This window comes from Pongo abelii, chromosome 3 (assembly GCF_028885655.2).
Source record: "Pongo abelii isolate AG06213 chromosome 3, NHGRI_mPonAbe1-v2.0_pri, whole genome shotgun sequence".
Classification (NCBI taxonomy): domain Eukaryota; kingdom Metazoa; phylum Chordata; class Mammalia; order Primates; family Hominidae; genus Pongo; species Pongo abelii.
The window spans coordinates 17,307,062-17,320,573 of record NC_071988.2 but is presented as its reverse complement, the minus strand read 5'-3'; the positions used below and the strand labels follow the sequence as shown (position 1 = coordinate 17,320,573).

At 40.5% G+C, this 13,512-nt stretch overlaps 1 long non-coding RNA gene across 3 annotated transcripts in view; it reads right to left on the bottom strand.

Annotated features, from left to right (window-relative positions):
• LOC129058921 (uncharacterized) overlaps positions 1-13,512 on the bottom strand; it is a 209,520-nt gene that overhangs the window by 105,190 nt on the left and 90,818 nt on the right. Inside the window, exon 6 of one of the 3 annotated variants that reach the window (XR_008524368.2) lies at positions 4,447-4,861. The exons of the other annotated variants lie outside the window; for them this stretch is intronic. This is a non-coding gene — a long non-coding RNA (uncharacterized LOC129058921). Of the gene's footprint in view, positions 1-4,446; positions 4,862-13,512 lie in introns of those variants that run through there. 3 annotated transcript variants of the gene reach the window in all.

The following is a 13,512-nucleotide window of genomic DNA, read 5'->3' as shown; positions in this document are numbered from 1 at the left end:
CAATTTTGCTTTGGATGATGATCTTGATGACATTGTCCTGAAGCTCAGGAGGGTCCTGCCCTGCTGTGCATTTGCGCCCCCACTCCCACTCTGCCATTCTAAGCCTGGCTGCTTTTCCTTCTTCTCAGAAGGACTGAACACAGCTCCCTCTAGGACCCAGGAACAAATGCTGCCATAAAACTGCTTGAGGAGTTGTCTGACCCTTTCCCTATTCATGGTTGCTGAGAAGCAAGCGAGCAAATTAGTATCCAAACAGTCTCCTTACATGGAAGGCATAATTCATACAACAGGTCAAATCCTATCCAACAAATGTCACTGAACAGAAATCCCTGAGTGATGAAGAGATTCTCAGGTCTCAACCATGGTCCATTTATTAAAACCAGCCTTGATGTGACAAAGTTCCAAACGCACGCTAGCTCACTTGCGCGTACAGGCATGTGTGCACATGTACACAAACACATCTTTATTATTTTGCGTTATTTTGCGCTGTGTTCTTTCTAGATTTTTTTGATGTGTTAACTCATTAATCCCCATACATACCTATAAGACAGTCTTAATATCTCCATTTTTGGCTGAAAAGATTGAGACTTAGAAAGCCACAGTGACCCAAGTTTGCACGGCTGGCCTGTACACTTAGTGGCTATGAAGATGTGCTGAGTTAAACTACATAATCAAATCCTGGCTTTGACACTTGCTTGTTCTATAAAAGTTACTTGATCTTTCTAGGCTAAGCTTTCCTCATCCATAAAATGGAGCTAATAATGATAACTTTCATCATCATTTTCCTTTTTCTTTTTTTTTTTTTTGAGACAGAGTTTCACAGTATTGCCCAGGCTGGAGTGCAATGGTGCAATCTCAGCTCACTGCAACCTCTGCCTCCCAGGTTCAAGCGATTCTCCTGCCTCAGCTTCCTGGGTAGCTGGGATTACAGGCATGCACCACCATGCCCAGCTAAATTTTTTTTGTATTTTAGTAGAGACGGGGTTTCACCATGTTGGCCAGGCTGGTCTCCAACTCCTGACCTCATGATCCACCCACCTCGGCCTCCCAAAGTGCTGGGATTACAGGCGTGAGCCACCGTGCCCAGCCTTTATCATCATTTTGTAGGGCCCCATCTCTGCTTTCAGTCAGGGGACAGAGAAGGGAACGTATGGAGAAGGCCCAAGAGTACTTATTCACATTGACTGGAGGTGACTTACATTACTTGTGTTCCTCATCCATGAAGGGGAATAGTTGTACACCTACTCCCTCAAACAAGGGGGCTGAAAGATGGTGTCTAGCAGTGTGCCAAAGAAAGAGAAAACATCACACTAAATCCTGGTGGAATATTAAGCATTATTAGGCATTCCTGTTGTACCTTCTACATAGCCTTACTGTAAGAGCTAAATAAGATACTGTGTGTAATGTGCCTAGCATATTGTAAGCATGCAACAAATGTTAACTAGAATAAATATTCTTGATAGAGCCAACAGAAGAACTCAAGATTTATGATGTTTTGTCTAGTGTTTCTTCCTTAACCCTTGCAGTGCATTACTTCTTTGAGCTTATTACACTGTACTTTGCCCTTCCTGACATAGTTAGCGTGTCCTGACCAAATCTCATGTTGAATTGTAATGCCCAGTGTTGGAGGTGGAACCTAGCAGGAGGTAGTTGGCTCATGGGGGTGTATCCCTCATGGCTTAATGCCATATTCCCAATAGTAAATGAGTTGTCACAATTGTTCTAATTATTTAAGTGTGTGGCACCTCTCCTCCCACTCTCTCACTCCTGCTTTCGCCCTGTGAAGTGCCTTCTTCTACTTCACTTTCTGCCATGAGTAAAAACTTCCTGAGGCCTCCCCAGAAGCAGATGTCATTACTGTTTCCTGTACAGACTGCAGAACCATGAGTCAATTAAACCTCTTTTCCTATAAATTATGCACTTGGGTTTTTCTTTTTTTTGTTCTTTTTTTTTTTTTTTTTTTGACATAGAGTCTCATTCTGTCACCCAGGCTGGAGTACAGTGGCAAGACCTCGGCTCACTGTAACCTCCACCTCCTGAATTCAAGTGTTTCTCCTGCCTCATCCTGCTGAGTAGCGGAGATTACAGGTGCGCACCACCACACCCGGCTAATTTTTGCATGTTTAGTAGAGACGGGGTTTCACCATATTAGTCAGGCTGGTCTCGAACTCCTGACCTCAGGTGATCTGCCCACCTTGGCCTCTCAAATTGCTGGGATTACAAGCATGAGCCACTGCGCCTGGACAGGTATTACTGTATAATAACACAAGAACAAACTAATACACTTGCCTTCAGAGAAACTGACAAACCATAGGGGGATATTGAATAATAATCATTGTTGAAAATACACATAAAAGTCAATCTATATCAACTGGAGTAAGAAACATACACTTTTTCATTTAATTAACAGACACTTATAAATATCTACAATAAGCCAAATATCTTGTGTAGCTATAATAAAGAGGAATCAGTGTTTTATGGTAATATCGACCATTTTTTCAATTACAGAGTTGAAATAACATAGCTACCAGAATTCTTGGAGAATATACACATCTCCTGATTGAAAGAGATATGGGAGTGGTCATGGGGGGTGTGGGGGTGGGGTGGAATCTGAGAATCAGTGCTATCTGTAGATCATCTGCCCAATAGCCTGTCAGAAAACAAGTCTGAATATCAAATCTTTTGACCCAGCAAAACCAAAGCATAAGAACAGTATGCAAGCCATGAACACCACATTCTCTAGATTCCTTAACAGAACAAGACCCATCAGGTAGCATACACTCTGTAATAGGTTAAAGTTCCAAATTATTGTGCAATCCTAAATAAGGTCTACATTTAAAATTTAATTGAAATGTTAACACAATTTTAAAATTTAATTGAAATTTTAACACAATTTTAAATTTAAATTAAAAACTTTAAATCACCACGTAACAAAATAGATAACTAACCATGAAATCCTAAAAATAAATTTATAACTATTAAAATAATTTTATCTCTGAATCCCCTAATATCATACGTTATCACTGTTATACATACAACTCTTTGAGAAATCTCTGCGATGACTTTTATATATCATCTTACCTTTACCACTATAGAATCCTCGACTGTACATTTAAAATCTTGGTAAATCCCGTGATGGTTTGAGTGGCTTATGTGACACAGAAAATGCAGCCAGTCCTATTTTACTGCAGCTGATGTTGAGTGCATCTGATTTCTGCCTGGATCCTTGTGGTCTGTGTTTCCATCCACATCAAGGTATTTTTGCATCTGCTTGAAGTGGCCCTTGCGTTGACATTACTCATATGCTTCTTCACCCTTCTGCAGGAAACCTTGGTGGCTGAACTTGATCCTGTTACATGTAGGCTGGCCCAGCCACCCCACCATGAGTCTGTTCCCCTTGCATAGTGGCCCACTGTGTACATCTAGGCACCTACCATTTGGAGATGCCTACTCTTATTTTCTGTGGTGGCCATGAGAATGCACTTCACAGATCACCCAGTTTAGGGAGTATAATTGACAAGGGTTCTAGCTGCTGAGCTCTTAAAGTCTCAGCAGAATTTGTGCCTAGGTATGCCATCCACAGGCTGCTCCCCAGTCAGTAGCTGAGTGTGGCTGGGATATTAAGACAGACTTGTTTCTAGGAGACACAAGATTCTTCCAAGGGTTGGCTTTGGCTCCAGGATTCCTTGGTGGCTTTGCCCAGGCTTTCTTCAACTCATGACAATCTGGGATGCTTCCATCCAACATTCTCCCCTTCTCTCTACATGAAGTCATACTTGCATAGCAGTCTGATTATTCTCCCAGCCTTATTCGGCTCCCACATTATTTTCCCTCATACAGGTGTTTCTCCTAATAAAATCTTTGCATATAATATCCTGTGTTGATATCTGTTTCTCAAAAGACCTGAGCTAATACAGCTTACCTCCTCTTTCCTGGTTTGTGTAAGAGACCTTGTTCAGGGGTGAGTTTCTTATTTTGTAACTGGTTTATAGAATGAGCTAAACTCTAAAAAACTCAAGTTTATTCTTTCTATAACACTGCAGACCTGCAAACCTTCCCCCATGGAACCATTTTTCTCTCCCTGTGGTACCCCCACTGAACTATTTTTCTCTCCCCTGCATATAATCTTGAATGGGTTTTATATAAGTTAGAATTTTTTTATTAGGAGAAACAAAAACCCTAAAATTGAGTGGCTTAAATGAGATGAAAGCTTATTTCTATCTCACATAAAACCACTTTTTGGGTGAAATGTCCAAGGCTGGTACTGCAACGTTATGTTCCTAAAGGACTGCCCACTGCTTCCCCTACCTAAAGTGCGACCCCATCATGCCCCAAAATGGCTGCAGGAGATCCAGCTTACAACATCCACATTCAAGGAGTAGGATGGAGAAAAAAGAAAGGAAAGGAATATTTAAAGAGACTTACCAGAAGTACGACGCAACACATCTGCCTATAGCTTTATTGTCCAGAAATTTAGCTATGTGAGGCTCAGCCACATCTAGCGTCAAAGAAGGCACAATAAGGTTTTGGGTTTTGGGGGGTTTTTTGTTTTTTTTTTTTAGGTAGGTTACAATGTGCTTAGTTGAAAATCCAAGTCTGTCACAAAGTAGGAAAGAGAGAATCAATATGCACCTGGCAATCATTGCCACAGCTTCCATGGCTCTTCTAGTAGCTCAATTGTCCTCTGGTCACAGGCCAGTAATAAAAGGCTTTGTCTATTATAATATTAAAACTACTAATCTCATTGAGTTAAAGCCTGTCTCACATGCCCACTGGAGAATAGGACAAAGTTAGCTTTTGTATTGCCTCATCTCTGCTCCTCTTGTCCACTCAGACTGTCAATAGCTCTCCAGAGTTGCAGCTGTAGGAGGAAGAGAAAGAAAGTTCTAACTTTACTGGCACAGCTGTAAACCAGCATTGGGACTCTCTGTGTGTAGTAGATTCCAAATGCTAATTTGTCCTCTCGTTGGTGTTTCGTGGGTCCTTCACAGATACCGAAGCCATGCAGTATTCTCACTGTGGGTCCGTTAGTGTGGGTGTGTCAGAGATTGCCATGCCCCCCAGTATCCATTCTCCCATCTCATTATATAGTAATGGTACTCAGATTGTTAGCTAAAATATTGTTTTTCCAGGAATGAGACCATATTTACCAGTCGATATTACTTTAGTGATAAACACACCACTAACAGTGGATTTCCACTTTGACATGTAAATAACTCAGAAGTCATCATTCCTGTCCTCACACACACACACACACAAAAGTTGAACTGAAATCAACAACTTCTCTTAGATCAATCAGAGAATTGGGGTGACAAGCAAACCAATGACTCAAAAACTGGAGAGACAGACAAATACAGAGAATCAGAGCTTACCAGGAGAAAAAGCTAATGGAGCCAGAAATGGGCAAGAAAATTTAAACTGCAATTGACAAACTGCTGGAAGCCAAGTGTGGACTAACCTGAGAGTTAACATCTCCTGGGGTCCTGACCTTTGGAAGGATCTTATGAGTTGCATCTACAGGAACCTCACCAAGTTCTCATGGTGAAGATCAGAGCAAATTCTTTTTGAGCTTCTAGCAGGTGGAAGGGGAACATAAGTATGTCAAAATATGCCCAAGGGAAAAGTAACTATTTTGAAATACACCCGGAGTTTTCTCTTCTTTACCTGCCATTAAGGAAAACTACTTTATCAGAGCCTAACTTATGTGGGAGAAGAAAAATATCCAGCTCTAGCCCCTCTCTAACCTTTCGATCTCACCTACATAAGAAAACCAAAAGAAAAAAAAAAAGAAGCACTCCTAAAGGTCACAGCCAAGGGCACATGCCACTAAAAGACTGAGAGCAAATCACAGAGGTACAGAACACTTTCCTCTTCTCACGCTTCAGCACTGCATCAGCAATTTCCCAGTATAGCAACAGAAGATTACAACTAGAATTGTGAGGCTAACACACTATTTAAGAAGATGTACCTAGGGAAACCCAAAGACAACCAGGGAGACAAAAAGGAAATTGAAGCCTCAAGCACCTGCAGCTAGAGCAAACAATAAACAGGGCGAAATTATCAGCCAGATAAACATAAAACCTCACACTAAAATCTGATTTACCTCGGTTCCTATTAACCAATACATCATGTCTGGTTTTCAACCAAAATAAATATAAGCCATACTAAAAGGTAAAAAAAAATGCAGTATAAAGATACAAAGCAAGCAACAACCAGACCCAGATACGGCAGAGATTCTGGAATTTTCAGAACACTTAAAATAACTACGATGAATATGCTAAGAGCCATAAAGGAAAAAGTAGACAAAATGCAAGAACAGGTGGGTAACATGCTCTGAGAGAGGGAAACTCTAAGAAATAATTCAAAGGAAATGCTGGAAATCATGAGCACCGTAACACTAATGAAGACTATATTTACCAGCTTCCTTTTTGGCTAAGTATAACCATGCAGCTGGGTTCTGACCATAGCATGTGAGGATAATTTAAGTGTTCAATTTCCAGGTTGTGCTTTGAAGGGACATGCCTTCTGTGGTAGTCATTAGAGCTGCTCATGTGCATTCTGCTGGGGGACTGTACTTCCTGAGTTTTTGAAGTTACGTGTGGCCATATGATCCATTCTGGCCAACATGTAGAAGGCAAAATCATTTCACCACTAAGGCAACACTGCCCAGCTTTCCGTCTCCCACTACAGGTCCCAGAAAGCCTCCAGATGGTGAAGGTTCCTCAGGTGGTGTCCCTCAGTGAGAGTAACATGAAGCAGAACCCCCCGTGACTCATGACAAACATGGAACATGAGCACCACATGTCACCAGTATTTTGAAGATGATTAGTACTGTAGCACGATCTAGTCTATTCCAACTAATCCTCCCTCCTCTTATCTTCAACATCACCTGGCTGGAACTCAGACTTGATGGTGAGCTGTCTTGGGACCTGTGAACAACAGTGACATCCTGGTGGCTACAAGGGCAACAAAATAGAAGGAGCTTGGTTCCCTGAAGAATTTTCAGAGCCACAATACCAGCTCAAATATCTCTGTGAATGAGAAATAAACTTCTCCTTTGCTTAAACTAAAATCTCTTTTATTGCCAGGCACAGTGGCTACACCAGTAATCTCAGCACTATGGGAGACCAAGGCAGGTGGATCTCTTGAGGCCAAGAGTTTCAGACCAGCCTAGGCAACATGGAGAAACCTCATCTCTACAAATAATAATAATAATAATAATAATAATTTTTAAAAATCAGTTTTGTTAAAACATATATATCCTACTTAACAAAATAAGCGATGCCTCCTCTGGCTAGTTGCTCACTCTTCAAACAAAAAAGTTTGAAACGTATGACGTCTTGGTAACAAAGAAGACTTTCAGAATTTCCTAGAGACTGAAGGAAACTTTTGTGTTTTATCAGGGCATTTATAAACAGATTTGAATGTACAATCACACTAACTTGTAGCTCTCAGGAAGTGCTGAGTAAAAGCACTGAATGCTTTTGCCCGCATGTGTGCAACCATGAGAGAAGTTTGATCCTCGCTCCAACCTAGCTTTTATTTAAAACACAATATATTTAGAGATATGAGTTTAAAGAGTGAAACGACCAATATTGCAAATAAGGAGGAATTCAAGGAAGTGGACAGTGAGGAACTCAGTGTTTATAATATAAACTGCCCCAGATGGGGTTAAAAAGGCACAATAGACACACCATATAAAGTCTTCGTTGAACTAGTGAGTGCGTAATCAGATATAACTATGATGCCTTAAATTAAGAAACAGCCCATTTCTCCAACTAAACCGTGTCCCAAATAAAGTCACATAAATTGTACAAATTTCCAATGTCTTTGGGAAATTGTACACTTATGACACCATCTGCAAGACTACAAGTTTTCAAGAAGAGGAACTTTAATTCGAACTGAATTAAATGAGAAAAAAAACAGGAATTAATTGGTTCATGTGACTGGAACACTAGATATGGCTTTAGGAAATGTGTGACCAAACAGCTAAACAATCAGAACTTGGTTTCTCTGTTTCCATTTTGGGACCCAACCACTTGTAGGTGTTGGCTTCAATCTCTGAGGCACCTACTGTCATCCATCTCGCATATCAAGATGGCTGCCATAGAACTGTGTGTTTTCTTGTTTATCTCCAACAGGAATGAGCATGCCACCTAACTGCCAAACAAAAGTCTGGAGTTCTAGTTTGATTGGACTAGTTTAGGTCATGTGCCAATCTCTGACCAGATTAGGTAAGGATTGAGTCATATGCTTCATATATTTCGGATGGAGTTAGTATCTTCTGAAACATAGGGAAGAGTTAGATATCTAAAGCACAGACTAGTAGTTCCTTTTTCTCACATACAGATAACTAGAATGCATTTCCAGGCTTCTCTTGCAGCTAAGTGTTGTAATGTGACTGAGTTCCGGCAAACAGCATGAAAGCCTTGCCTATGACAACCTCCCACATGGGATCCTTTCTGTATTTTTTCCATCTGCCAGCTAAAATTAAAGGACTCTGAAAATTTGGAAGAGGGCAGAGCCAAGAAAGATGGAAGGAACAGGGCTCTCTGAATGAGTAAGTAGAATCCACCCTGCTGGGATCATGCGTATTAGACTATCATATAAGAAATACTTTTTATTAGGCTTAGTTTGACCATTTATTCATTGTAGCAGTCAGCATTACTTTAATACAATCATACAAATAATGTTGGGGTGATGTTTCTAAGGGTAGGTAAAATGGATGCGGGACAGCTCAGAGTAAGCAGTGTCCACTGCAGCATTGGTTTTTTAAATTTGGATTATCTTTAAATAAAATGGAAGTAGTTATTCTGCCAAAGACATCTCAGTCTACATATATTTATTTTCTGGAAGAGGAGCATTGTAATGACTTAGCCACAAACCAAATAAACAAGGCAGCAATTGCCTGTTGTGCTATAATAAGCTTTTGCAAACATGCTCTGCATTTGCACATGGCTTCCTTAATAAATGGATGCTATTTTCTTATGTTCACAAGCAGTTGCATCAAATAGGAGATGCAATTTAAATTTGATCTGCATCTCAGAGAACCACTCTCCAATACAACTAGCATTTTCTAAAATGAAAAATGTATTTTTCTAAAATCTCTTTTCATTTTAATGTGCAAACACAAGGCAGAGAGAGGAAAGCGAAAATCAAGAGGCATATAGAAGGCAATATAAAAGGAGTCATGAATTAGTTCCAAAGCCAGGGAGAGAGGCCAAGGATAGTCACCGATTGAAGCCTGACACAATTACCTTCTATCTGAAATGGGAGATGCTCAGAGTAAAGTGAGATTGGTACCAAAATCAAAGCGTGAGCAAGTATTAAAAAAAAATTAAAAAGAAGGTCAGAAATCGGTATGCCAGATGCCAGACAAGTATGTGTCCTGCCTGGAGAGCTTCTTCCTTTCTGCTGCATAAATTCAACTCCCCTTTCAGGGCTCCACTAAAATGTCACAGCCTTGTAGCAGCTTTTTTGACAATCCCTCCCCACTGCCGTGTAGGTTATTCTTCCTGATATTATTATCTTAATAATCTTCACTCTTCTTTCATAGCTCTTCTCATTATTGTAATTAGAGTTACCTGCATAATTATTCAGGGCCTGTCTTCTCATCATGAGTGAAAGTTCTGTGGGGCTAAGGCAATGCTGCCTTGCTCAACTGTGTGTTTCCAGGGCCTAGCACAGTCCTGGCATGCAGTATGGACTCATTAATTCCAGCGGCATTTTGGTGGGTGGTTAGAGCTAGCATCAAGCAATATTTTAAAAGGACCAAGTGTCTGAGTACATCTTGGCCTTACATCTTCCTTTTGGTCAAGTTTGAAAAGGAAAGTACAAAACTAAAAACCAACAAAACCTTGTCTCTTAAATCATTCAAGAAATCATCTGTCTCTTAAAACACTTGGAAACGTGGAAATTTTTCTATCGACTCTTTTTCTGGGGGAACAAATGCTATCATGTCATTTCATATGAACTTCTGTCTCTGAAACAATGAGAATTAAGCTGGTTTTGGTCGACCCCTTAACCCCACCACAGCACTCCCCTCAGCTTCCTCTCTGGGAAAGGTTTACAACTCAGCCTGTGAACTTCAGAGTCAATCTCTATTCAGTCATTTAAGCTTTATCATTTCCCTTTGACATAATGTCCAAATCCTTCCCCCTCTCTGTGGGACCCTCTAATTTTCTCATTTATACAATTGTCTGAATGTGTAACTCAAAAGGTTTCAAAAATGGAATGAGATAATATGAGTTAAACAGCCTAGCTCCAGGTCTATGACAAAGTGGCAATGCTCTATTATTTTTTCTTTCCTTTATGGTACTCCCTGTCCTAAAGTCCCATCTGCTCTTCAATCTTACTGCAGTCTCTAGACCTCTCTCTCACTTGCACTTGCTCCTTATTTAAATTCAAGCTTGCTCTCAGAGTAGAAAGAATCTGATCATCTAACTCAGACAAATGCCTCAATGATTGATGGGTTTTATTTTTTAGGCTAACATTTACTTCCACAGAATTTGTATAATCTCATTTAATACTCACAATACTCATATGAAATAGGCACTATTTATTATTCCCACATCTCTGATGAGAAACCTAAGGTTCACAGAGGTTAAATAACTTGCCTGATATCACATGGCTTGGAAATGGGCCTAGAATTCAAAGTCAGGTCCGTATAACCCTAATTCACACTCTTTCTATTGTATCACACTGCTTTTCACTTTTCTTCTCTTAATCTTCTCCCTCTATCCAAATAGTAAAAGGCTTCACTGGACAGTTGCTTGGTTAGATACCAAGTCTGTACCAACACTACGTTACCATATGTGACTGGAATGAAACAGTTAATTCACAAGGGCCCAAATATGTTATATTCACTGAGATATTGTAACAGACTCCTGAGCAGACAGATTTGACCTCAGCTAGTGCTATCCGGAGACATTTGTGGTGATAGACAGAAAACAGAGAGGAAAGAGGACAATCTGAATTAGCAAACAATCTTGCAGCCATCAGTCAACCTGAAAGGTATTCTTTATACTCAACTGAAATCACAACCACTTCAGAAGGCATGAGGAAGGTATGAGAAGGCATTCTAGGTCATCTCTTAACTTTTAAAACTTAACTATGTAATAACAATTGGTTATAAAAATAGCAATAACCATTGAAACGCAGTTGCTATACTCAGCATAATCAAATTAGAAAACCTAGAAGAATTTACATCATTGCCTATAGACCAAGTGGATGAGACCTGTCTACATGGAAAATATTAGTTCAGACATAAGGAGGCTTCCAGACCAGAGGACCAGCATGAGACTCAGAGGGGACTAAATGGGTTAAGACTCAAAACCCAGGGATCCAAAGACAAGAAGAACCTTAGTAAGGCCAGAAGAAATACTAACCTCCTGGCCAAGGAGTCCAGCATACCATGGAATATGTTGGTATGAGTTTGGTATTTAAAACCAGATCCCAATACTCTTCTATATGTCTGTGCATTATTGTGTGTGTGCATGTGTGATTTTATGCTTGATATAGAGAACCCTACTCAAATGTTGTTAAAGGTAGCCATGCCAAGTCCAGGTGACAGTATCCTTCCTGGGAATTACTTCCTTAGTAGTCACACAGAAATCTTCCTTAAAAAATGATGTCTGAACAGAATCTGATCCAGTTTGGATGAACAAATGAATGTTCCTCCATCAAGTTTCCTCACCAACAGAGCCATTTTCCTGGCAGCCTACCTGTTCCTCATCCTCACTCAAGAAGTGTTTTCCAAGGGCCTATTCTATGCCAGGCCTGAATTTAGCACTGGAGATATCTGCCTTCCAGGGAATTATATGTAGAGGAGATCAGACATGGGCACAAAACCTTACACTAAAATGGCATGAGTCCCATGTCATTTTAGTCCCTAAAGTTGGTGTAGGATGAAGTGACAGCACCAAAGTGAAAGTGGTCAATTCTACTTGGAAGATGATGACTCTGGAAACATTTTTTAAAGACAGTAAAACATGAGCAAAATCTAGAAAGAGAAGTGAGTGTAGCTCCCTTCTTGCAGAGAGAAAGCTGGAAATTTTTCAATACTAAGATCCAAATCAGTGGTGGTGGCCTCTTATCAGAATCTTGGGGCCTACATACAGAGCTCTGCGGTAAGCCAGCTCCCTGGAAACACATCCAGGAGCCCTTCTATCTATTAAGTATGACAGGTACCTGTTATCTATAAGAAATTTTCACCATTGAAAACCCCTTTCAAGTAAGTTTGGCATCAGGAATTGCTTGCTGCAGATTCAATTCTAAGTACACACACACACACACACACACACACACACACACACACACCACAAAAAAGAACACATAGTAATGAAAGATAACTAGCCAGAAAACATGAGCCAGCCAAATGGAAGCACCATGGTAGATACAGCAAATGCAGCAAGAAAGGGAAGTCTTCTGAGGTGAGCAAACGCATTACGAAAATGCAATAATAATGGTAATAGCTAAAGTTAATTGAACACTTACCATTTGTTAGCTATGCTGTGTCTTACAAGCACTTTATATACTTTATATGCATCAACTAATTTAATCTTCAATCTCATCTGTGAGGATTATCCCTAATTGACAGATGAGGAAACAAAGGCAGAAAGATGTTAAGCAACTTACCCAAGGCCACAGAGCCAATAAGTAGGTGATCTGGACAGGATTCCAGGCAACTTTGGTCCTGAAACATAAGTCACTGGATCTATATTGTGTACTGCCCTCCCTACAGGGCCAGAAGTGTTGGAGGCGGAAGGATTGAGGGTCGTGATCAACTTGGTATACCACTGGAGGCTATAGGAGTGGGCAGCAAACTGTTTCTTTTGGGTGCAGAATGTTGGCAAACTGACAAACTGCGTCTGCCGCCCGGAAGGACTGCTGGGAGCAGTCACGACCCAGTTGCAAGTGTTTCTTATGATTAGGCATAATAATTGAAGCCTGTTAGTAATAACGAGAACCTGTGATCAATTAAGCAGCTGACCAATCATTACCTCCTCCTCCCTGCTCTTGCTACCCAATAAACAAGAAGGGCTCTGGAAGCTCACGGGCTGCCTTTGCTCCCTAGAAGCAGGGAGCTCTCCTCTTCTTCCCCAGTTCCCTTCCTTTAAAATAGTTTCTTTTGTCTTAAGTTTTCATTTCTACATTCGTCCCCCTTCGTTCAGTCTCATATTGTTGGTTTTAAGTAGTAACAGTAGTAACTGTCGTAGTGAAGGTCTCAAGTAGTAACGGTGGCAAACCGCAACCCAGAAGTAGGGGGCCTGCTGCTGATGTAAAGGCAGAAATGGCAATGTATTTCTTTGGGGTTAGATGTGCTTGCTCTGAAACCTGAAACTGGTGATGAAGACAATAGTTTCCCTAAAATTAGTGCAATAGCAATCCTTTCCATCTAACCAACTTAAAAGAAAAAAAAAAGAAAGAAAATGCATAGAACCTTGTAGAAATAGCTACCTCCCAATTATCACTTTCACAGCTCACAGGGTCCTGAATTTTCCATTTTATGTC